Raw genomic sequence first — 26,351 nt, forward strand, 5'->3', positions numbered from 1 at the left:
GGCATGACTTAATCGCTCGGCGACACGGACTCGCTGATGCATATTGGTGAAAGCATTGCCGGTGCAGCGTGTCCCGATGCTTTTCCCCGTTGAATGCGCACCGACGCGGGACGCGAGCTTTGGATGCATCTGCGCGCTCTGAAAGCGGGATGTATCCTGAAAGATAAATTATCTTCTCGTTCGAGCGACTTTACGTTTCGCTACATTCGCGAACGAGTCCGCGCCCGATGCCTGTCACAGTGGAACGCGTGTCGGTCATGTCACATGCTTGGCAATGCAGATTCCAAACCGCTCCGATCATTCCGTAGATCTTCGTACATTTTCTGAATTCGAAGATGCTTTTCGGTTTGTGTAACGGATATCACACCCGCTTATCACACCTACGGATCTCTGTCACAGGCTGCTTGCTTTCGATATGCATGGAGATTAAAAGAGTATCATCCGCTTTTGATCAAATGTATAACTGTATATACAAATTAAATTAGTATGCAGTTATGCACTAAGATTCAAATTGTTCGCATGAATTATTGAAGTTATACATGTTTCGTGTGTGATATTTAGTTTAGATTTTAATGGATATTTGATTTTAATTTAAATAATTTACCAGGTACTGTGATTGATTTTTAATATTAATATGGAAATTGAGATAATAATATGGACTATTGTGGTATATACAAGTTTTACTTTTGAAATATTAGGGTAACTCCGGTATATATGTCGCATCTATCAAAAACTTAATTTATTAAATATTATTTACTACGTTTAAAGTAAAAACTATATCAGTAAACACTTTGTACTATCTATTATTATGAAAAAAATATTGGAAATCCGAAATATTATATTAAAAAATGAACTTTTTTTAAACCCTTGCATTTTTGCCATATATCCCAAGGGTAGGATATATGGCAACTACTCATAGGGGGAGAGAGGATATGTAAAAAATTTACAAATAATGCATATAAATAAGACAATAACGTAAAATGACGATAACTTATAAAATTTTATTAAGGAATAAAAATGATAAATATGTATATGCAGTAATAAATAATAATTAGAATCTTCTCAGATATAATTACAAGTGTTATGGCATAAAGTATTGTACATATTTCATGTAATATATTTATTGTATTTAGTGCACTGAATTCAATCTGCGCATTTTGTATGCTTTGGGCATAAATCCCGCCTGTTAAAAATTCCATATATCCCAAACAGGTGGGATATACAAGACAACAAACTAAACAAAAAATACAAGAGTAAAGTACTTGTGTATTTTGTAATACAACATGCATTACTATTCTTCTACACTCATGTATCACGAAATAACCACTAAATCTTTTGCACGTCCTACAGTAATCATTTTATGTAGATTATAATTTATGATGGCGCTACTCAATACAGTGATCGATTCAATTCATAATAATATCATTAATATTAACAGTAAGAAACTGAAATCATAACACAATACTAATATAACATAAATATATGTAACAAAGTAGTTGCAGGAAAATTACCCCCATTTCTTCTATTTTTTTTTTACTTCTGTGGCGTAAATCCCAGCGCGGCGTATTTGCCGGAGTTACCATATATACTCTCATACTATAATTAATGTAGTAACTATATTACTGATGAATAAGTTTCTATCTTACAGTATGTACATTGACATTACAATAATTGGCAATTTATTTTGATGAATATTTGAAGGTTCTAACTTTAGTTCATTTAGGTCTATTTGATTTAAAATGTAATCTATTTAAAAATTTTCTCTCTCTCTCTCTCTCTCTCTCTCTCTCTCTCTCTCTGATATTAGATAACTTCGTCTATTAATATAAGATCTTTTTTTGTGAAAATTTTTATTTTTTATATTTTGGAACTTTTTAATTATATTGACCAATTGAAACAATATAATTGTATAGTAAATTTGAACAGATCAGTAGGGTTCAAATAACTTTCTATGAAGGCGAAATATAATTGTCTTAACTGTGGAACATGCTAGTAACCAAAATACACATTCTCATAAGGAAAAGAGATATAAAAAATAAAATAAAATAAAATAAAATAAATATACTGATTTGTATCTTCATTAAAAACACGTAATTGTGAGGTGTGATTTATCGTCGTTCAATTGATTGTCGATCTGGGTGATGCACATCATTATCAGGACAGCGTTCGAGCTCTCTAGGTGTGACGTAATGTGTCGTGCCTGTTGATCGAACGACACCGTCAAATTGTGCGCAATGTTGCGTGTACCAGCAACATTTCGCACGCGCCACCGTCAAAGGGACACGCAATCGATCCCGTTCCCACCGACCTTCCCTCGTGTACGATTAGTGCATTAAATATAAATTCCAACGTCGATGCAACGGGTTGTACGCATAAAATAGAACCACGTATATCTGCTTGCTGACGTAAATGCTTTTGAAAAAAATTAAGACATCGAATCTTCGCTTATATTTAAAATTCAGAGCATTCGCTTTTACAAGAAGATACTATTACGAAGATTATGAAATTAGCTATTTGATCGTCTCGAGAATTATCCTTTACGAATTGATAACAAATTGCACGAGGCCGCATAGAGCCAATTTCAACAATAGCTTCCTCGATCGATCACCTGATTCCTCGTAGCGTGAACTCAATATCCTGCTTGTTTACAAGCCGCTATCATAGCACAATTGCGTGGCGAGATTCGACATCACTGGCATTGTCGTCAAATTTCCCAATCTTGATTGTTTAAAAATTAATCAAACGATAATTTAATATGCATTTTAGAACTTTCTCTCTTTTCTTTCTCTTTTATATGTGTACAATACTTTCTTAAAATTGTGAACAAGAAGAAAATAATACTTTCAATTTTTGCAAAACTTAATTTAATTACAAATTAACAATTACCATTATACCGATAAAATCTGCGACTCTCTCTTTACTTGTTTAAAATTAAGGTAATATCAATCAGATATTTTCCGAGACATTTAGCGAGAAAAATTTTATTCGATAGTTAATCTCAATAATTCAAAGTTGAAATCATCTTCGTTATTTTATTGAAATAGAGAATTTTACGTAACACAGTTAATAAGACATCCAATTATTAGGAATGACAATTATACTGTTTTATCTTTTTGTCTGATTTTTTTCTCGGTATATTTATTCTCATTATTTACTGATCACTGGGTATAGCAGGCTCAGTACTAGCATCCAATATACCCATCGATATGCATGCAGGATACAGTACGAGGCCGATACATTGTGCCACTTGCCTAAGCGCTAATACTAACGCGGGGACGGTTGCGGAATGTAGAGTCGATCCAACTAACAGAAGAGAGAGGAAGGGGAGCAAAACAGGGAGGGGAAAACATGTTAGAGCTGATACAGCTCTTGGTTGCTTGCAGAGGATCGCAATACCGCGACATTGTTCCCGTTTGTGGTGGCTCCGCCGAACGTGTCGCGGATACGAGTCGCAATAGAAAAGAGGGAGGAGGTGAGAGTGGCGAAAAGGGGTATGCATTGAAAGAGGAACTAATCTCGCTGACCTGACTTCCGAAACAAATAACGAGATGAGTGTAACAAGCGTACGCCTATCGTTTGTTGGGGGTTGGTTTGTTTGATTTCCAGATTTTTGTACGATACGTTTTTTTAAGGGTGAGAGTGGAAAGAGGGATAATGCGTGCATGTGTGCATACTACCGTGCACAAACCGGTGTGCATCACTCTTGGGTGTGACGATAGATATATTTAGTTGTGCTTTTCGATATAACAAAAATCGATAAAATATACGGAACATTTGATAATCTGTGTGCATATATATATATATATATATATGATTTTGTTGAGATAAGAGAATTTATTATTAAAATTTTAGATAATTTTCTAAATTCGCAATTTCATTATTTCTCACACAATTCGTAATTGAGCAAATAATTAATTAATTATATAGAAACATATAATTCCAAAAGATTATAATTTAAAATATAATTCTCAACGAATCTTTTTCTTATTTGTTTAGGAGTTGGAAAACAAGACTATAGAAATATAAACGTTGATTAGAACTTTATATTTGCTGGTTTAATTTAAGTTCATCGGTTTGTCATGATAATCTACGAATTAATCAATTTCATCTGAATATTGAATTTTATTTAAGTTTATCAGATTTGGGATTATTCATGGATATCATAAAGAACAACATATTTGACATCTCCGCTTAGAGCACTTTCGCATTCGCAAGCTCTCCCTAAGCGGACGTAATGGATAAAAAGGGCTCCATCGAAGCTCGCTACCGCAAATCCGAGATGTCGGCGAATCCCCAGCAGTGACGTCAATTTTTCGACTTTCATATCCCTCTGTACTCAGATTCGAGCATATTCAGTAAGAAGAGCTGACGAAAGTTGACACAAAACGTCAGATGTTCTCTACGCAAGAGCTAAGATCACGTTGTCGCCTTTAATGTGCACAACTGCTTTCCATGTGATATTCCAAAACTCAAGCAACTGTCTCTAAAATATCTATTCAATTTCAACATCCAACTGAATGTAATCTTGACAGCAGTCATTACACATGAAAATACGTTGTTATTTATTCTATATTATATACCTAAATAAAATTAAATTTTTGTACAAACATTGCAACGAAAGATTTATTAAATTCCATCAATGTGAAAGTATCTAAATATTTAAATCTACCTATAATACCGTATTATAATACTTATAAATATAGTTTATTAAATTCACTTTCTTGAATCTAATTTATCATAAATGTGTCACAAATTATTTCTGAAAGGAACCAATGGAGAATTATAAATATCATATAAATATCATACCTAATTTTTGAAAGCTTTAACTCTAATTTGAATATGTAATGAACTAGTGAGAATATCTATATTAAATAAGCACAACTCATTCACAAAGAATTACATAAAAATATTACGAATGAAAACTGCTTGACATAATTAAAATAACAAATTTCACATTCTAGTTGAGTTTGAATAGAAAGTTATTGTTAGGTTTTTTTTTTGTTTTTCAATATTGATCATTTTTGTGGAAATATTTATATAATGTTCGTTTCAGTAGTTATTTATTATCTATAATAATTTATATGATTTACTGTTCTTCTTTCATTTTATGCAATTTATCTGAGTTATAATCATCAACCGTAAATCATATATGAATTCGCTTTTGGATCATCACATTATGATTGAGACGTTATCGATGAAATAGGGTTAATCGAATTCGTGCGGATTATCTTTGATGTCTTCTACCTCAAAAGAAACACAGTTTTTCAGTCGCGTCGACGTGAATAATTTGCGGTCCAATATCAGCTCGACCTCTTCTTTCGCGAAAAGAGAGCAAAGGTTTAAAGGAACCCACTGGGAAAAGCGCCAGGATAGAAGGACAGGGTGCATCCGTAGTTTTGCATGGTAGGAACGATGCACCATGTAGCGCAGGCTGTGTTTGATCTTTGAGAAAATTTTACATTAAATTCATGCTTTGGGGAATTCAGATTATAATATATGTAGCAATTTATGATTTAAACCGCCTTAATGAAAAGTTTCTATTGAGAAATCTATATACAAGAGTTTGACCGAATAGTAGATGCGCTGTATATAATTTTAAATAATCAAAATTGTATTAAAATCATTCATGTGTTTAATATCTCATAGATAATACGGCATGTGTCGTATACAACAAGTTATTATTCATTTCAAGTTCAAACTTTAACTTTAAAACTTGTGTGTATTGAAGAAAGAGAGAGAAAAGTTGGATAGATTCTAATAAAAAAATTGCACTCTCTTCATTCTTTATGTAAACGTGAAACGTGAAATGTATTATTTAACGAACATATATTATAAACTGACGTAATTTGAATATCATTATTTGTAAAAAATACTTATTTCGTCTGATAAATTTAACGTAAAAACTATGACACACTGAAAAATTTAACAGTAAGCTAATCACACATTAAAAAAAAATTGGTTGCATTAATCGAACTTCTGGTTGAAAATGGACAAATTAAAATTTGTTGATTGAATTTATTATAATTTTAATTAAGATAACCAGAATTTTGATTCATATGATCTGAACCTTCTGTGTAATTCGTTCATTTTTAACTAGAAATTTTTTTTAATATAGTAGAGAATATAAATAAGGCAATAATGTAAGCAGTAGCAAATAAAAAAATGTTGATTTGCTTTACATTTTAATGCTTTACATTTTTCTGTGTATTATAACCTTAAATGATTTTATTTTTTCCGATAATCATGATCGAAAACTATCAAGTACTTTTCCTCTGCGTATTTCTCTCATTTTTATATATCGATTCGGTTGGCAGTCTATTCAAGCGAACTTGAGACTTCCAACTTCCTATCACCTAACCGTTTCCATCACTGTTGATCCGTAATACAGATCTCATCCTACCACCCGCTATATTTCCCGGCTTCTACTCTTGAATGATGCTGTATCTCGCATCGAGATTCCCACCTGCCCGTCGAGACGTCTCACCCTGTGGAGGCTAAATGGAGCGCGACCGACCGCAGAGCGAGGGTGAAATTCGCTGCATAATTAAATATATCAGCGCGAACCCTTCGACCGAGACTGAATACATTGCGTTTATTCCTTTCGCGAACTGCAGAATTATAATTGGGGAGAATGCATGAAATCGTAATGGAAAATTGAAAAATTCAGCTGCTGAAAATAGCCGATTCTTTATTCTTCTTGGCAAAAGTAGTAAGAATTGAGAACTAGTTCGAAAAATAATAGATGAAAACTAGAATTTAGAAACTGTCTCACAACTTAAAACTTTTTTTAATACTCTTTTTTTAAAGACGTTTTTTCGTTGTCTTTTTGTTATCTAAGTAAGTCACAAAGAAATGAAAAAATTAAAAAACTGAAGAAATTAAAAAGGGATTGTTTAAAAAATTTCTGACATTTTGAAGTAGAAATCAAACCTTTTATTATTCTGATAACCATTTGACTGGAGAGATGTACATTCACATTTTTAAATTATGCTTATAGTGTTAGGTATGATTATAAAACATGAGTAAATCTGTTCGAACAATGGCTAGGTATTATAGCAGGAAACTCTATTGTTCCTCCATACATTCACTTGCGCAATATACGTCTTTATCTTTCAAGTAGGAGTATTTCAATAGTATATTGTGGAAATAGAATAAAACAATTTCTGTCGATTTATGAGCCAGATAAAGAAAAATAACGAGCAATGATTTTGTTCTTAATTATTTAATCATTTTTCTAATAATTATTCGAACAACTATAGCACCCTGCTATAAAAATTGTATTAATGAGCATGAAATTTTACCATTAAAGCTTATAAAGATTAAAAATTTCCGCAATTAAATCGAAGATGAAGGAGGAAATGATTAGCGAAAAGATCTTGTATTACGTAATACGATATGGGAAAGATCGATCTCTGTCGACGTGTATCGAGAACATTGGCACGACGTACTCGCGGATGGTATGTCGAGGAATACATACGTGCAGATAGATCATGTGCGCACGTGATCCAGGGATCGTGTGGTCCTCGTACTCTGGATTCGCCGGCCGTGCCGCAAGATGAAACGGATTATTGCTTCGCCACGTTTATGTACCCTCCTCGATATATCTGTCCACCGGCCCCTAGATAGCGACATATTAATGCCAAAGGGCTCTGCGACGGACCCGGATATGTACCGTAGGTACTTGAGACTATATATGCACGCTCACGTATATATACACACGGCTTTCGAGCACCGAATATATATATATATAGCCAATCACTCTGCGCATCTTCTCATCATCGAAGACGAGCCTCCTTACGCCTCGCATGATACGTTCACGAAATTGGATTGAGTGATCTCAGACTGATCTTGCGAGGTTACTAGGTCAATGGAGATACTAGTCGTTCTTATTGAGAGATCATTTATGAGGATATTTTGAATAATTGAAAGTTCTGCGACGAGATTTTTTTATTTGAGAAATTATAATTTATAGAAAAATCTTATCTTTCAAATATTTAATTGGAATATTATTGTATTATTAAAGTTATTATTATTGTCGTTGAATCGTAATTTAGAGTGCTTTTTAATTATAGAAATTCTGCTGTAGAAAATTGTAGGCTACACAAAATAATATTTTATGTAAAGTATATAATTCTTTAAAATTAGTTTGACAATTTAATACTTATATAAATAATATAAAATGTATTACGATAAAGGAACGATGGAAGCAATAAGTTAAAAAATCCATTTTTCACGTACGCACTCGAGAACATATTTTGTACTTGAATCCATCCACAAGAGATTTATTATGCAAGAGAGACTTTGCGCCTGCAAGTTCTACTTTTCTTAGGCTCTTTATCGCCATTATTGATTTTCGATTATCGGCCACCTAATGCATCGGACGTTTTTGGGTTAAAGACCACCAGCATCCCGTGTGCTCATCGCTTTCCGCGACTCCCGATAAGACTTTGCGATCATGCCATTAGATAGAGGAACCGTCACACTTTGGTGCAGTCGCATCCGACTGCGCCGAGAACGAATTCATGTCCCGAGAACTTGTGCTTGAAAAATAGTGAAGTGACTTCAAAGTTTATAGTTGTCAAGCTTGTAACTAGTAAAGTGAAAGCGGCAGTTCCCGCAGAGATAAAAATTTTGAAAGAAAACGGAACACGAATATAAATAATTATATTTCTAAAAAAAAATCATGTTAAGAAGTAATTTTATATATATTGTTTGCATTTGAAAACATATAAAGTATTCTTTAATGTATATAAATATATATGTATGTATTTTAAAATATTCTACAAACACTGCCTCTTTTAAATTTGCGAGATTTACAAGAATGAGCAATTAAATTCTCGACTATATACGGAAAATTCTTGTTATAAGTACTGCGTGTCGTTATCTTGAATCATAATAGAAAGCACTGTAGGATTATTTCGGGCCTTCAATCCGTGAACGTTCATCGACTTAAAAAATTCCGACTGAATTGCGGATGTGTCTAATTAGCGCGGATAATTTTCAATGTCGCGGTTCGCGTCGTTGTTATTTTGGGATAAAGAGAGACGCGCGTTGAAAAACGCGGATGGGCGACGATAAATTGCCATAAAGATTTCGCTGTCGTCGTTAGAGTCGCCAATTAAGCGGGTGGAATAATCGGCATCCACTTCGCGATAATTTACGGAATGACGGGTGGCTATAATTTGACACGCGCGGCTGGAAACGTGCAAAGAATCGACTTTTATTCACGAATACACGTCAAAACTGTAATGTAGAAATTTGCTCAAGAAGAAAAGGCGAAATAAAAGATTCACAATGTCGTTCATAGAAAGATGTAAAAATACGTTATTATATTGTTATTATGTGTTATATTATATTGTTCAATATATTATATTGTTAATTGTTTGCTCTAACTTTACAAAAATTCACAAACTTTATTATAATTTTTATACCGAGATAAATCATAGCTAAAAAAATTGCACATTAAATTAAAAAATTCTGATATATGCAAAATAACACGTTTTCATCAAATTCTTGTTTTTAAAAAGTATAAATTGGACTAAAAAATATATCGTCATAATTTGAAATTATATGTAAATTATAAGCGATCCAAACAAGCAATGATTACATAAATAATCAGCATTGGTTCAACAAAAACACACACCGCACACACATTGTACATCCAAATACCAATCTCAAAATAAAATAACATCTTGGCGTCAATCATTATCGCGCATGGTCCAAAGCAACATGCAAGACAAGCATTTAAATAATCCTGATTTAAATAAAATGTGTCTACAGACGCCCACGTTCTGGAGAACTCGCAGCATCATGATATGTTTTACCAATCGTATTCTCATTGCTTTCTTTCTCATTGCTCTCTCTTCTTTCCTCGAAGCTTCTGTCATCGGTCTTCAATCACACTCGGATCTTTCGTCTCGATAGTGCAAGCGTAAGTGCAAGACGTGTCAGTGACTCTCAACACTAGCTGCCTCGGAAGGTACGTCCTCGAAGAAGATCGATCGCATTCAGGGAGGACACTGACCTGATTTACGATGTTCCACATCGCCGACCAGAAAAGTTCACGACGATCAACCTTCTCCTTTTAATTAAAAACCTACATAGGCTATAAAAATGTGTTGCGCTTTTTCTAAATTTTTCTTAACTATAAACCTTTAACCATGCAATATGTCTAGTCATAAATTCCTTTATTACAAATTCTAGAACCATAAAATTTTCAATTACCAGTTTTTTCGATCGTATCTTTATCAATCATATATTCTTTCACATTCCCGAATAATACATTTGTTAATATAATGAAATGTTAATATAAAAATATATCTTCTTTTTTATAACATATATTTTATACAACACAAATTTGTAAGATGCAGGTAAAATATCGTAAAAATCGCTCGTATTTCGTGACTATCAATAAGGCAATCAATTCTCGTCATTGACGAAAGGAAGGGTTCAAGAGAAAAGGTGGAAAAAATGGAGCCTCGCGGCGGGTGTGACTTAATGTAGTCGAAGAAATAAACGGGCCAACGATATATATCAAAACGTGGACAGTCTCGTTGCGTATAAATGATATAAATAAAATCAACCTAGGAATACCGGGACTATTTATCATCCGGCTAAAATACCTCGTGTCTGCGTCCTCTCACGTTCCCATTAATAACGACGAGAAAAGCCATTTTCTTGGACGTAGCCTTACTTCCAGCACATTATACTTATTTCGTGAGAAAACGCGCATTTAAGAAAGGATTTCAGCGTTTACCTTAATTAAAAATGCGGCATATAGTAATTTTTCCTTACGATTATGGTCTATATTATCAAATGTGCAATAGTCTGAAAATTTAAATTCCCATGTATTACACGTTTTTTTAATGACTTATAATATGACTATAATAGTAGTTTACAGAAATTGATATGAATCCTAATTATAATATAACAGCTTATAATCGTGTAATGTGTGTTATAATATGATCAGACAGCGTAGCTTTTTATGATTTAATATAATATTCGTACAGAAAATTACATAGGGGATAATCTAGGATATGTAGTACAAGATGAATCACATTTTTGGAAAGGAGAATTGTGAAAGTCAGGAAAAGAGATTGGAAAGAATTGAGAAAGACTGTGCTGGAGAAAATCATAATTTAGAAACTTATAATTTGATAAAGTTGTAATCTAAGAAGTTTATGATTTAGAGAATTTTTAACTGGAAAATATACTGCTTAGCAATGATGGAAAATTGGATAGAGTTTTTTTTTATAATCTATAAAAGAAAGGACTTGAACAAAATGAATGAGGAGTTCATCGATTCGGCAAGAGTAAATCTACGATCTAATATTCCATCATGTGTCTATGCACGCGCATATATTTGTGAGGTATCGACTCGACGTCACGAGTTTCTCGATGCATCCTCGGTTGCATCCTCTCTTTTGTATGCACATGCATACGAGACGCATATGTGCGTAAACGTAATAGAGAGCCCTCCGGGAAAGCCGCGGGATGACATCTGGCCAAATATTTAGGTGTCGAGATAAGAGATGTGTTTGTGCTGCATTGCCTCACTCGATGTTCTCAACTAACACGCATATTTCGTTTTTTTTTTTCAGGTAAGCAATCTAGGATCTCTTTTATACTCGTAAAATTGGGGACATCGCTACAGTATGGTAAGATAAATTTATGCTGTCAACTATTTATTACTGCATGGAAAAAACGGTTTTGCTGAAATATATTCTAAAAATGTAGATTTAACATCTACATGCAGTGTATATATAATTCTCATCGTATGGGTGTTGATATAAACACTAGGCGTTTTAAATCCATATTATGTTGGTATTATTATTAAGAGAGATGAGAATTATGTAAACACCGTAGTATTTATATTTAGTGAGTTTGTATCTAGTGTTCTGTTAAATCCATACTTATATTTTTAAAAAATATAGATATAGTTGAAGAATTAAAAATAATTTTGTTAGAATTATCGAAATAATTATTTAAAACGTTCAAGCTGATTGCTAGAATGTCAAAAATTTTTTTGCTGCATTGTTTATCATACTTCAATCTCCTACGTAATTATTTTGATGGTGCAACAAAATTATTTTCAAATCTGTGTTTATCTACATTTTTTAATATTTCAACAAATTCGCTCTTTCTGTATATTACTACTAAATTCGAAATATTCAAGCGGCAATGCGCAACGCAATACAATTTTGTGTATATTACAATTATGTAATATAATAAATATCGCTTCTTATTTATCATTAAACATCTTGATTAATTTATTAATAGTTACATGTCATACTTTTGACACAAAAAAATTAGAGAAAAATATACTACGTGTGCTAAAGAATGTTAATAATATTCGAGTATTGCCAATACAGCAAGAGTGATGGCAGTATAAATAGATTAATTAAACATGATATAAACTATTAATCAAATACTCGGTTGACAAAATTAATAAATCAACGTGAAATTAAAAATCCGTCACGGCGAGACAAAAAATGGTAGCGTAGCGTTTTATGAGAGAATCGATGTAATGCGACGGGATGAATTACGAATTATGGAACGCATTGCTCATCCGGGAGGACATCAATCCGGGATAATCGACGAGTCGCGAGATTCCTTTTTGTCGCGCGAGATGAAGCATGGCGTCGGTTTGTCCTCGTCGTGCGTCGGAATTTCGTTCGCTCGCCATTTGATATCCGCCCCATGATTTATACTTTTAGTTTTGTCGAAGTTCGTCTTTCGCGAAAAAAGTATAGAAAGGCCATGATGTATCGCTCAATACAAGTTGAAATAATGCCGGTTGACAAACAGAATTTTTGGCCCAAACTATTTAAACTATGCTGCAGTGGCATAAACATCAATACAAATGCAATAAGCACGATTCTATTGCAGTTGTCGAAACTTTACAAAGCGCGCATTATTTCATGAAATATTCCACTAATTTTATTAGATTAGATTTTATTAGTTTTTCCTTGCAATAAATTATTACGTATCGAGAATTTTAAGAATAATAATAATAAATATGTATATTTTAAATTAAAATATTTGATAAATTAAAATAAAATTCGGTAAAAATTAAATGAAAATTTGGAATTTATATAAATTAAGATATAATGTTTTGTTACTTAAAAAAATATATATATTTTTATTTTGCTACAAATTATAATATATCTGCAATATTATAACATGATTATTTCAGACTTCGAGATTGATTAATTTAAGTATATCTGATACAGAATGTCGATCCATTGTTAGAAATTCGATGCAACATTTAAGAAATTGTGTTCCACAAATGACGGTAGTTCTCCGCAATCGACCGATCATAGACTTCAATCGGAACCGATTCTATTCGATCGATATACTGGAACGATGATCGGGACATATACGGGATCGCCGTGAGTTATCGCGTAATATTGCAGAGTTTTTGACGGCGGGAAAGAGGATAATCATAACTTCTGTGCGCAGCGTCCTCGATAATTCGACGGTTATCAAGGATCGTCTACCGCCGTTCGTCGTCTACATATTTATTACGAATATTCGTAAAGTTCTTCCTTATTGCATCGTATGAACGCAATATGGAAATATGCGCGGTCCATCATACCTACTGCTATCAACGTTTATGCGGCTTAATGCACGTATCAAATTCATCACTCGCCTGCAACAATCTCGTAGAGGATACGTTTTCTGATCATGTGAAAGTTTCACACAGAGAGATTTAAGAAAGGTAATCATTTATTGAATTTCAAATTTCTGAAAAGCGCGGAACAATATTACAAATTTTTAATGTGGAGACACAATTCGTGCTAGTTTGCTATTGATTTACTCTCATGGCCACAATACAATGGTCACGATTAATTGTTCCGCCCGATAGTGATCGAAAGCGGTGAGAGCGAGTGTATAGTAAAGAGAAACATAGAGGGAAGAGGAAGGAAGAGAATGAAAGAGAGTACGTTGCAATAAATTAGTTAACACAAATCAATTCTATTAAATTTATCGAAATTAAATATGAATTAAAATGTTATATTGTGCACAGGCAAAATAGATTAAAATTACGTTTCTCTCCCCCTCCCCTCCCCTCCCCTCCCCCTCTCTCCTTTTCTCTATAATAAATTTAGTAATTTTTAAATTTGTATAAACCGTTTAAATTAATGTACGAATAGAATTTAAATAAATTCAAGAATTAATACAAAATATATAATACAAATACATCTATACAAATATTTATAAATAATAAGTTATTGTTGAAGTAAAATTATTTAGAAATGAGGAGAAGATTGACTACCAACGAATATTTAAACTGATATTATTGACCCTTAGAATCAGTTTTGCAAAGAGAGATGATTTGTTTTGGGTAGGAATATTCATATGACTAGCTGTATTAGCCTATTCTTTGTTAAAAGCAGATGTATATATAGTTTTGGGGAAGCAACACTTAATTAATTTAACTAACAATCGGTCGCAAACCAGCATTATGCAGCGGCGTTTCCCACGCCATTATCGAGCATTACAGTAGTTATCGCTGTTAGCGCAGAAGCCGACGTTGTTCGTAGAGAACGTGCTCGAGGTGCGCCGTCGCAATGTATTAGCAATAAACTATATACCGAGTGCAATAACAACGGATAATAATGATCGCCGCCGAGCGACTGTAACGAGCATAACGATATAATCGCCGGTGCAACAATGTTCCATCGCCGCGACTAATTATAACACTTTATCACCGCACGATTCGCTCGATGCTTCGTAACAAGAAGAGTTCACTAGGAAGTAGATTTCAATTGTTAGCCTTCTCTTGTAATGATACAAAAGACAACGAAACGAATCGTAAGAAGAATCTGGCAAGAAAAAAAAGGTATCTATTAAAACGCCAAGATTAAATGACCGATATCTTTCGTTGAATACTGTTCGAAGTAACGGACTAAACGCAACCATACTGTAACAATATTAGAAGATAAAGAATGCTTTTAGAAAACGAATTTTTATATAACTTAAAATGAATTATAACATATTGTGAATTTGCAAATTATGATGGAAATTATGATGGAAATTAATTAGATGTCATTACAGTCACAGAATTGAATACTTTAATAGGGCTTAATCATATTATTATTATTATTATTAATACTGAAATTAATACTGTTAAAATTTTTATTTAAAGCAAATGTGTATGAAGTAATTGTTCAAAGTAAGATTACAGCAATGAAATCTTAAAGCTTATAAGAATTATTGCGCATTTAATGAATCGATAAGATGAAGAGATTGAATCTCTTAGAAGAAACTTACTGTTGTCTTGTGAATCTAACTTATTATCGAATTTCAAATCTCTATAAAATTGTATTTGACATTTTATTTTATTAGGTACTAGTAATACTATTTGGATTATATATATATGTCATAGGGTGTCTTTATTGCCACTGAGGGTTAAAGCGTTAAAGCGTTTCGTCTTTAACCCGGCAAGCTTGAAGTGTTAAGGAGCAGAACAGTACTGAAAGAACGGCAGCAAGGGAGCTTTTTCGGTTGGTGAAGTAATTATTTACGTGGGTAGAAACACGCGGAAGGAAAGCTGCTTCAAGACGCACGAAGAAATTGCGGAAACAAACGTAGCGTTGAGGAATAAAGGATGATGGTAGAGTGTGAGGTGAAGGTTGGGTGGACGATGGTGAAGAGTAGGATGAGGTCGGAAGAAGAAATGGTAGGACAATACGAAGTTCTTGGAAGGATATGCTGGAAAGATTGCTCTGAAACAAGGGGGCATGGAGGGCTGAGAGATTCAGGTGGTTGTTAAGACAAAACGGGCGAAGTATAAGAGGGAGGTAGTTACTGGAGACAGTAAAGAGGGGAAGGTGGATCTCGTGGGACTTGTGCCCGCGAAAGAGCTGCGGCCAGTTAGAAAGACTTTCAGTCTTTCCTTTATACTGTTAAACATTTAATTTTGCGTAATATATGGGGCATATACTTACTAGGATTGTTGATGTTCTTCATGTAAGACATTCAAAATATCTTCCTTTGAGTTACAAATCTTGCATAAACAGAAAAGTGAATGAAAAAGATTCTTAAATTACTGATTATAAAAGTTTAAGTTCCATCTTAACATTTTCATACGGACTAAAATTGTAGATTCTAGAATGTTTTAAAATTACAGAAATAAATTAGATGCATTTTATATTAAATATTTTTATATATTTTTTGAAATAAAACGAATGGCAGTCTCCGCATAATAGATATATTTGTTTTTTAATTAAAGGGAAATTTAGACTTATAAATGTAGTTCTTTATCTCCTTAATCCATATATTAATCTATATCTTTAGTTATTATCAGATGAATGTACTCAATATAAAAATATGTTTTTACAACGTGAAAATAATAACTTTATACGCGATAATTACATTTAATCTTATACTGATAGAAGTAATTCCAGAAATACAAAAATAAATAGTTTAAATTCATTATTAAAACGAATTATTTGCGATGCATAAACGTAAATTTGCAAGCTGAATTTGTGAAAATATTCGTAACCGAATCATTTTTAGCAACGCGATGTACATCTGATTAAGCTCAAGTTAATATCCATAAAAATAATCTCGTTTCAAATATGAACGTCCAATTGTGTTATCTACATAAATCTTTTTAATTTTATGATTATATAACTCTTTCGATAAAATATATTTTCAAAAATGTACAATCGTTTTAAAATTGTTATAAACAAAAGGAAAAATTTCTACATAGGTAATATTATATAATAGTTTTGCAAAGAGTAGCTAATGATAATAATTGGTAACTGTCATAAATACAAGAGAAAAATATATTTTTCTCAAGAATTTAGAATCATAATTCTGCTTTAAACTAGACAACTAGAGCCTCTTTTAAGGAAAAAATATATTTTGACGTCGAAGATTAACATATTGCAGGAAAAAACTTATTTACAGCATCCTAGAAATGGTTTTCCATCGGAAATGAAATCACGCAACATGCGTATATGTATACGAGCGAATGCGCGACAAATTTCAAATATTTGCGCTTACGCACGTGTGAAAGGTTGCGAAAATTGTATACGATTTATTTCGTCTTGGGCAAAAAGCAACGCAATTTTATCCATTCAAACATTTATTTTATAAACACATAAAACTGCGGCATTAATGATGTGAAAATATCTATCTGCCAGTATAATTCTCTAAAATAATGAAGACTTGTTCATATTAAAATTTTATCTCTATTTTATAAGAGAATTGTAACAATTTAAAACTATACGTTTACAATCATCGATTATCAATTTACGTTTGAGCCTTGAAATTTCCCAGCATACATATATATTATATATATATATATATAAAACGTATAAATATGGTTGGAAAATGTTTCGAAAAATTAATAGAAATATATTTGGGATTATTCATGTATATTTTAGGGTATTACACAAATTAAAAATCTCAAAATATCGCTGAGATAAAACACGCTATTTTCCAACATAGTAAATATACATTCATAAGCGCAAAATAAATTATTAGATTAACCATGTCTCCAAATATTATATACCGACATTAGCGCGCGCATGGATGCCAATTACGCAGGCCGTCGCGTTGCCGAATAATTTCGATAAATCGTGGGAATCCGTTAATCGCCTGATATACGAGATCGTATTTCACTGCGTGAGAAATTTTTCGATAAACGGAATGCATGCTCGCGTGGGGAATAATCCGCGAAGCGCTTTTCCAGACTCGCGCGAAATGCGACGTGGCGCTCATTAGATCTGCCCTTTTATCTGGCATCAGGACGGACAAGTTGCACAAACTAATTCACGCAGGTTAAAACTCAATGGCATGTTAATCTATCAGTATATCTAATATATGTTTGTCATATGAAAGGTGATTCTATAATATCTAATTTGTTTCAGTATAATAAGAGAAGAAAACAAATAAAAAATTTAATAAAATTAGATAAGTATGGTGATTTCAATAGAAAGTTGATTTACTTAATATACAAATAATTGAATTACGAAAACGCAGCGCAATTTTTAATATTTGCTTAAGCAAAACGAATAAAAAAATAGGCTGTTACCGTTGCGTTAAAATGCGCAGCTAAGATTAAGTGATTTTTTACGAAAATAAGAAAAAGAGAACGTCTCAAACAAAAGAGGAAAGGTCTTTAAGCAGGTGGGCTGAAAGATAGTAAAGGTTCATCTTTGTTAGCGGCTTTCTCGAAAAGCGAGTGAATCATAAGAGCGAGTTTTAAAGCATGCTCGTTTCTTAAATACGGTGAGGCACGCGCCTTGGGGATTGTTTCAACCACCGTCCTTACAACCTTCCTCTCCATTCTATTTACTACACTGTGCCAGAGAGCGCCGACGGTTGGCCAACTCGAAACTATAAAACTTGGTAGACACTGTTAATATTACATTTGCATAAATAACTGCAGTTGCGGGTTAACGCGATTTACGCGTGAACGATGGAAAATTGACCGTCTCGACAAACGTTTCCTTCGATGCAACACTAATCCTATATTTTTCATTTTTCACATTCGCTCATTAGAGACAGTTAAAGAGAGCCTAAACTGAAGACTGAATCCCGATATAAAGTTCGCTGTTTTATCAATAAAATTTCGACTTATACATATACAATTTATGAACATCGACACATCCTTATACATATATATACTAGTATATATATATATCAAAATCACATAAATTTTTATAATTTGGTATTTAATGCCCATTTCTGCCATTCTAGATTAATTTTAATCTCGGTTTTTTAATTCTTAGAACTAGGAAAAGATAAAGAGTTGGTTGAACTTAGATTAAAATTTATCTACATTAATAGAAACAGACATAAATCTAATTCTAAAAACTCGACATTATTTTTTCGTATAATTTACTTCTGGATATTTCATTTTGTAAGTACAGACTGCATAGCTTTTACATTAAGCTAATATTGTCACGACTTGACAGATTTAGACATCAATTAGACTAAAAAATGATAAAGAATTAAAAAATATATTTTTTTGTTTTTAGCACATATTCCATCCACCAGACTAATATTAATATGTATACTTTAATTCTGGAACAAGATTCTTCAATTTATAAAAGTAATAATACGAAAATCCTTTACAAAAATTATTGCGTTTAATGTGTAAAACAAACGATTTTACGATCCTCTTAAACAACACATAGAACATTTACCTACCTTGTTGCAGGATATCGATCGTTTCACTGGATAAAACAAATAAATCATTAATATTTCCTTATATAGCGTTTATATTATCATAAAATATCGCTCGGAGTTTGCGGCAAAGTAATTACGTCTGGTCCAAGTAACAACCCCGATAACTTCGAATCGGAAGACTCTCGAATTCCCCGCGAATTAGTACCGAGGCGAAAAAGTTCGTTATTATCAGCCATTTACTAGGAGGAACTTTGTGGAATTTCGAGGGACACAAGAGTTTAGCGATAACTGTCGCTCTAGTCTTACAAAGGTTAGATCGAAATTGTCGTCGTCGTCACATCGACGTGATCGCGTAGCAGAACGAAGGATTGCGTTTACTACTTTTTTTTTTCTAGAATTCATATCGACAGCGTCGGCAAATCTCCGTGGAGAATACTCTGAAAACACAACGATTTCTTCACAGTCTCTCTTCTTTCCCTCGCTTCTCGGTATCTTCTCTTTTTCTACGAAAAACTCCCACTGCCCATCAACTCACCATACCGAGAGTTAAATAAAATTTACCTCGTGCGACACAGCCTCTCCACGGAATTCTACCGCATTCCAGTGGATGCTGGAGGTGCATTCGAGTTCGCGACGCTGCGACGTCGATGACGCAGAAAGAACGGATAGGAGAACGAATAGAACGCAGTAACGAATGTAGAGCGGGAGAAGACTTAGTGGTACTCGTGTGCTTTCTCCCGTCAATTATCTTTTTTTTTTATGTATGGTTTGAACGAGATAATTGAATCCATTGAACAAGTAGGACAACTGGGGGTAATGATTTTTTAATAGGAAAATTAGTGGTTATTATAAAAGCGTTTGAAAGAAATGACAATTGTTTTTCTCTGTGGAAAAATTATTACGTTGTCTCATTTTTCCAAATATCCCAATTACCTCATTTGATTTCATTTCCATTTTGATTGAACGGACGCAAGGTATACAGTTAAAATAAAGGAATAATTTAAGCTGTTGGAGGTTATTGATTTTGGAAAATTTGCCTAGTGAAAATTTTAACCGTAGTTTTAATGCTTAATGAAGTTACAATTATTTAATTATTGAAAATTAAATACTTTTGATAAGTGAAATTTCAAGAGTACAAAATAACGGTGTTCTTATTTTCCAATTATTCGAATAGAGCTAATTACTTAAATTAACATTAAAAAGGATCGTTAAAATCTCTCTCTCTCTCTCTCTCTCTATATATATATATATATATATATATATATATATATCTCACGCACTGCAATATTAAAAAGTAATTAAAATAAGCTGTAAGTATACATGAAGATTTAATGCTTGATGCGCACAATGACTACGGGAGATTTTATCATATGAACTGAGAAGAAAAAAAATGCTACGTCAAATTTATTCTGTTCTCGCACTGACAACAACAAGAGATGAATGCTTGGCCATCCGCTTGAAATGTCGCAATATGTTCAAATTGCTCGACCACCTTCTCTTTCATTCCGCGCTTTTATTCCCGCCGCGTCGAATGCCGACTTCCAACTAGCTTGACCCAATTAATGATGCAGTCCGTTGCATCCGTCCGCTCGGATTCTCGGATGCTCTTCGTCCTGATATAATCAGTGATACGATTTGTAATTCGCATGAAAACAATGAGAAGAACAATTCAGATGCTCTGAAGTAGAAACGTTCAAGTATATCTCATTGAAATTTAAGATAGCATGAAGCTTTGACTCTTCATTATTTTTAGTCAACTATTAAGTTTATAAGCATTAATTAAAGCGCAGATTAGCTTACAAGCAAATCGTTTTTCTGAAAGACTTGGTAGTTACTGTAGGATGTTACAGACTTACTATGCTATTTCTAGGTACGCAATTTCTTCAACAAATTTGAGAGAAAAATTCTCTCTTTCTTCCTCCCTCTTCCTCTCTCTCTCTCTCTTAACATTTTAAATATTTACATCCACCGCCGCGCGCGCCGTAGTCTCTTTTAATCTCTCTCTTCAATTTTAAATCGCACATCATTTAAAAGGTCTTTATATCTTGACTTGGAATAATTACCATTTTATTTTAAACCTTCAATATCTCCGAGTGAAGGAGGTACTTACATAATGTGCATATCACGAAGGAGGACTCGGACGGACAGCATTCTTGGATACCGAGTGGCGCCTAGTCATCCCGTTGAACGAGTTGTTATCTCAAGCCGAATAACAGGCAGTTTCTCTGGGACTCGGGTCATTTAACGCGCGTCTTCATGCTGAGCGGCTGCATAATACGCTATCTTCATATATTACATACATTATCTTTTGAATATACATATGTATTATTAATTACGTCTTTATATCAATCAAAATTAATATGGTAAAAAATCGTACAAAATATATATATATATATATGTATACAAGATAAAAGAATTTTTTATAAACTGCAGACTATGCCAATATTTTAAAGATATATTTATGTGAAAACTTGCTAGCTGACTGACTCTAATACGATTCATACACTAATTATTGGCCACTTAATTGCTGCTAATGTAAAATGTCAAGAAAAGCAAAAAGGCGATTTTTTTTCCCGTCGTTGAAAGCAGAACCGAAAATGAACGTCTACGAAAGTTCCCAAATATTTTTCCAAGCGCGCTGTCGAGCCTCGGGCGCGGAAATATGTGCAGGTGGCAGGTGACCATCGGTGTTTTAGACAGGTTCGTGTTTCTGATCCTTCTCCGTGCCGCAGCAAATCGAAGCGGCTGGTTTTGATTTGCTACCCCTTTCGAGGGTCGAGTGACTCTAGAATATTTTTTTGCAACAAGTCTCACGCATGTTATTGTTCTATTTTAATTTCCCTCAATTTTATATATTGTAAATTTTATTTAAATTGAAATGTTACACAATGAGATAAAATGTGTCTGTTGTAAGAATGATAAATCCACTTGTAAGAATGATGTGATAGAATCATATCAAAGTAATGAATGATCAATTTTCCATCATTCTTTCTAGAATCGAGTTATTTTACATATCAGTTGCATAATATATTGGCGTATTTTCGTCGCTTCTCCCTACGCAGACCAAGGACTATCTCCGGCGGAGGTCTATATTGCAGTTAATCTATGTTCCGATTGTATCTGCTCATTGGGTTACGAAGTACCCAGGCATGGGCCTCCGGACATTAACTGCCGTTGTTACTGCCTGCAACGATCGCAGATACCGGCAGTTTCACTGCATTCGCCCCCGTGTCTCGTATGTTTGCATAGGAGCAGTCTGCGGAGTAGTCTGATCGATAGAATATATGGAATGGAGAGGAAGATCGCGATGTACGAACGGGAGAGAGGCTCGATAGCGCTGATATTAAACCTCGCGAAACCTCGTAAACCTTCAAAAAATGTCTGCGTTGATGATCGCGCAAATTAGCGCCTTGGAATACAGATGTTATATTTGGTGAGCTAAGCGACAAGTTTTAACGAGTCCTACGTTACATAACTGATAAATTTAAAAGCATTTACTATTTTTTTATGCTCTTTAAATATATAGATATTTACAATAATATATAATAATATAATTTAAACCGCTAATGAATAAATCAGTAAGATAAGAAAGGATCAATATTGTCGAAATCTTGGTACCTAATAATATTTTTGTATGTAACTTCTATAAATATATCTTTTAGTTTCATAAACTGCGCACCACTTTTACTGTCAGACTTGAAACGCAATCATAAATACTTATTTGGAAATTATAATATATGTAGATGCATATATCAAATGGAACAAATACTTGAAAAATGATTAAATTTTTGAAGACGATGAAGACGAGAATTTATTTCGGATTGGTAAAAAACAAAACAAATCCATTTCTATATTTCGTGTAGGGTTGGTGGTTTTGAGAGCAACACGCACAAATCTTATGTGCAGTCGAATTCGCGGGTGCGACTCGAGTAGTAATTCCCAGGACGCCTAGGATTCCCCTTAAACTCGAGTGCGTCAAGTTGTAGCGCGAGACATGGGATTAATTACTGTATAGCCAGACAGAATACCTTGGTAGCAACACGAGTACACGAACAGTTGCATAGGAAGGATCCTGCGGCAGTAGTTCACCAACTTTGGACTACGCCCCGAAATACACAATGTTGGCCATTACTTCGCACGAATCTGAATCTGATTAATAATCCGAAGAACAGGTTATTGCCTCATTGCTATTCGAATCGCATCTGAATTTATTCAAACTACATTACGCTACGATTTAAAAGTTGACATGATTGTAATGGTATCGTAAACGTTTAGCTTGCAGATGATTCATACTTTGTGTAACAATTTTCCCAGAATTTCTAAGAGAAATGTATTTACTACAGAAAAGTTAATGTTATCTTTGACATTCTAATAAAAATATATATATATTAATTGATTAAATCTTTTTAAAGTTATGTTAACTACATTAAATACTACATTAAGAGACTGCAGTTAGATATTTAGAGAAATATTATTATATAACCTAAGTTTATATATACAAAAAACGGTTATATACAAATGTATTAAATTTATAATTTTTAACGTTAAATTTATTTCTTATTATTTTATGAATTTTTTTGCAATTAAATAAACTTTAAATAAATGTTATTTTTAGATAAAATAAAATATTATTGTTGAAAAGAGTTATAATTTCAACAGAATGATTTTAATATCATCTTTAAATATCATTTTCTTATTTCTAAAATAATAAATTAAAATTGATATCTCAACCCAAAACAATTCAATGTAATCTTTTCTTACAAATGACAAAGTTGTTATATAATTTTATTCTTTTCGTTTTTTTGTTCTTAAATTACATTTAACTTTTCCACTCATTTCAATAAAATTTTTCACTTGGAAAATTCTCGTAAATGGAGTGAATTAAAAGTAATTGGAAAGAAATCTATGAAGACTAAAAAGCAAAAGTATACTTGACACAAGCGAAACAGAATAGGGAAACTCATTAAGTCTTTTTTTTTCACTCTAAGAATTTCGAAAAGTATAATATTGAACTTTTGCACATATTAATTTTCAATATCATTAATAAAATGTATAATATCCCGCAATATTCTCTTTGATATTTTTCTTTTTGTGAAGAAGACAACGTTATCTCTTTCTTTCTTTCTTTCTTTTTTCTTTGACTGATCAGGTGGTCACCTTATCTCTTGGAAAGGCTTCGGCTTTAATTGCGATAGTCAATTCCCTGACCACAACGGAGCCGTTGGCCCTTTGCCTATCTTCCATCATCTTCCTCTAATCCCTACGGTCACCTAGACTGTAGACTCACTGCATCGTCGTCGATGTCATACTCAGGGAATTCGAGGACCGAACAAATCTCCCATGAGAATGACACGGTGAATAGTGGAATATCTTTGTCGTAGGATTAAAGGGCGACGCATCAATTGCCTTGGACAATCTAGATATATTTCATAAGTTAACCCTTTTCGTTCTAATGGTTCCCTCAAGGAAAGAGAATCACATCTATCATATCTTAAGTATATTGGCTCTCTCTCTCTCTCTCTCTCTCTCTCTCTCTCTCTCTCTCTCTCGTCTACTTTCAAGATAAATGCAAACGAATTAAAGACAAATTGAAGGAATTATTTTTGTAAATGTAATAAACTCAGAAAAAAATACCTATAATATTAGCAACTATAAAGATAACAAGTTTTATACAAGTTTTATATGTAGAATTAATGTATATAGTTGAATAAACTATCTTATATTTGCAATAATAAAATATAGTTCACGCAACTATACATAATACATTATTTCTACATATAAAACTTGTTTAGTTGTTACCATTTATCCTTTTCTGACAATGAGTGTGAATTAATGCGAATATAATTTAGCAATTTACAAATGAATAAATAAAATGTCGAAACATGATAAACTTAAATAAGATGCAAATATAAGTTAATGTATTAGTTTAATAGTGAGCTATAATCGTTTGCTCAAATAATTTTTACATAGAATAAGATATTTGCAGATTTTAAATTTTAAGGTATCACGAGGATTTCAAATCATTTAAACCGATTTAGAATTTTTTCAATTTTTTTCATATTACCTCGTATAATATGTCAAACAATAATTTTTTTTATTGTTATCTAAAAAAATCTATTGTAACACGAAATGTAGCTAAAGATGGGAAGATCAGGCAGAAATATATATATATATATTTTTTTTTTTTGTAAATCGCTGCATTAGAAGAGGGCTTTGGGCGCGGTGAAATCCAATATCATTGGTAACCAGCTGAAACGCCGATCCTCGTTAGGGGATATGAACGGATCGCCGCCACGCCGTTCGTTTGTTTTATTTTAATCGGGAAATACGCAGGGAGTGCGTATGCTTTTCCGTCGATCACGCGGCTAGCCGTAACGATTTTTCGATACGGCTTTTTCGTAGCGTTCAAAATATTTGCTAATGAAGGGTATTGTGCCTAGGTGTGTCGAAGCAACAAGGCGAACTCTCGCGCAACTGCTGGCTTTAATTTTCCCGGGTGATGTAGCTTTGAAATCAACACGACCGGGCCAGGAAGAGCTTTGTATCGCTGTTACAAAAATTTACATACAAAATTATTAAAACTAACTTTTTTGCACATTTTTATCATATCATGCTTCTAGTTACTGATGTTTCTGTTTCATTATATTACGCTTGTAATTAGCAGTCACACTCGCTTGAAATTTATTTAACTTGTGTCTTAAAAGCGAATACCGATACAAAATTATAACAATTAAAAATAAAAATTATTTCACCAAGGCTTATGTGGGGAAGCAATTGTATACCGAAATAATAATAATCGTATTATTGTATATAATTTACTTATGCTTCTCCAATGTAACATGCATAGTTTATATTAGCACACATAAATTAGTTGAAGCTGTTTTCGTTTTAATGCACTTTTATGTAAGTTTATGCACGATACAGTACTAACACCCAGTGTGCGAATTTCACAGTGCGAGGATGAGAACGTAAAGTCACTTTTGCCGTACGGAAACCGCAGTGAGATGAGCGAAAAAAGCCGCGCGCATAATTCAGCAGGTCGTCCCTCTTGCCAGGATCGTCCTCAGCAAGATTCGCAGACGGCTTTTTCTGCAACGGCGAGGTGTACATCGGTACGCCGCGCCGGTGCTTAATCCGCGCGCTAATTAAATCACAAAAGAGAGAGAGGGGGGGGGGAGAGAAAGAGAGAGAGAGAGAGAGAG

At 33.3% G+C, this 26,351-nt stretch overlaps 1 protein-coding gene across 7 annotated transcripts in view; it reads left to right on the top strand.

Moving 5' to 3' along the window:
- LOC108752150 (latrophilin Cirl-like) overlaps positions 1-26,351 on the top strand; it is a 399,284-nt gene that overhangs the window by 270,461 nt on the left and 102,472 nt on the right. The gene's annotated exons all lie outside the window — the stretch shown is intronic.

Source organism: Trachymyrmex septentrionalis, unplaced genomic scaffold, assembly GCF_001594115.1.
Source record: "Trachymyrmex septentrionalis isolate Tsep2-gDNA-1 unplaced genomic scaffold, Tsep1.0 scaffold56, whole genome shotgun sequence".
Classification (NCBI taxonomy): domain Eukaryota; kingdom Metazoa; phylum Arthropoda; class Insecta; order Hymenoptera; family Formicidae; genus Trachymyrmex; species Trachymyrmex septentrionalis.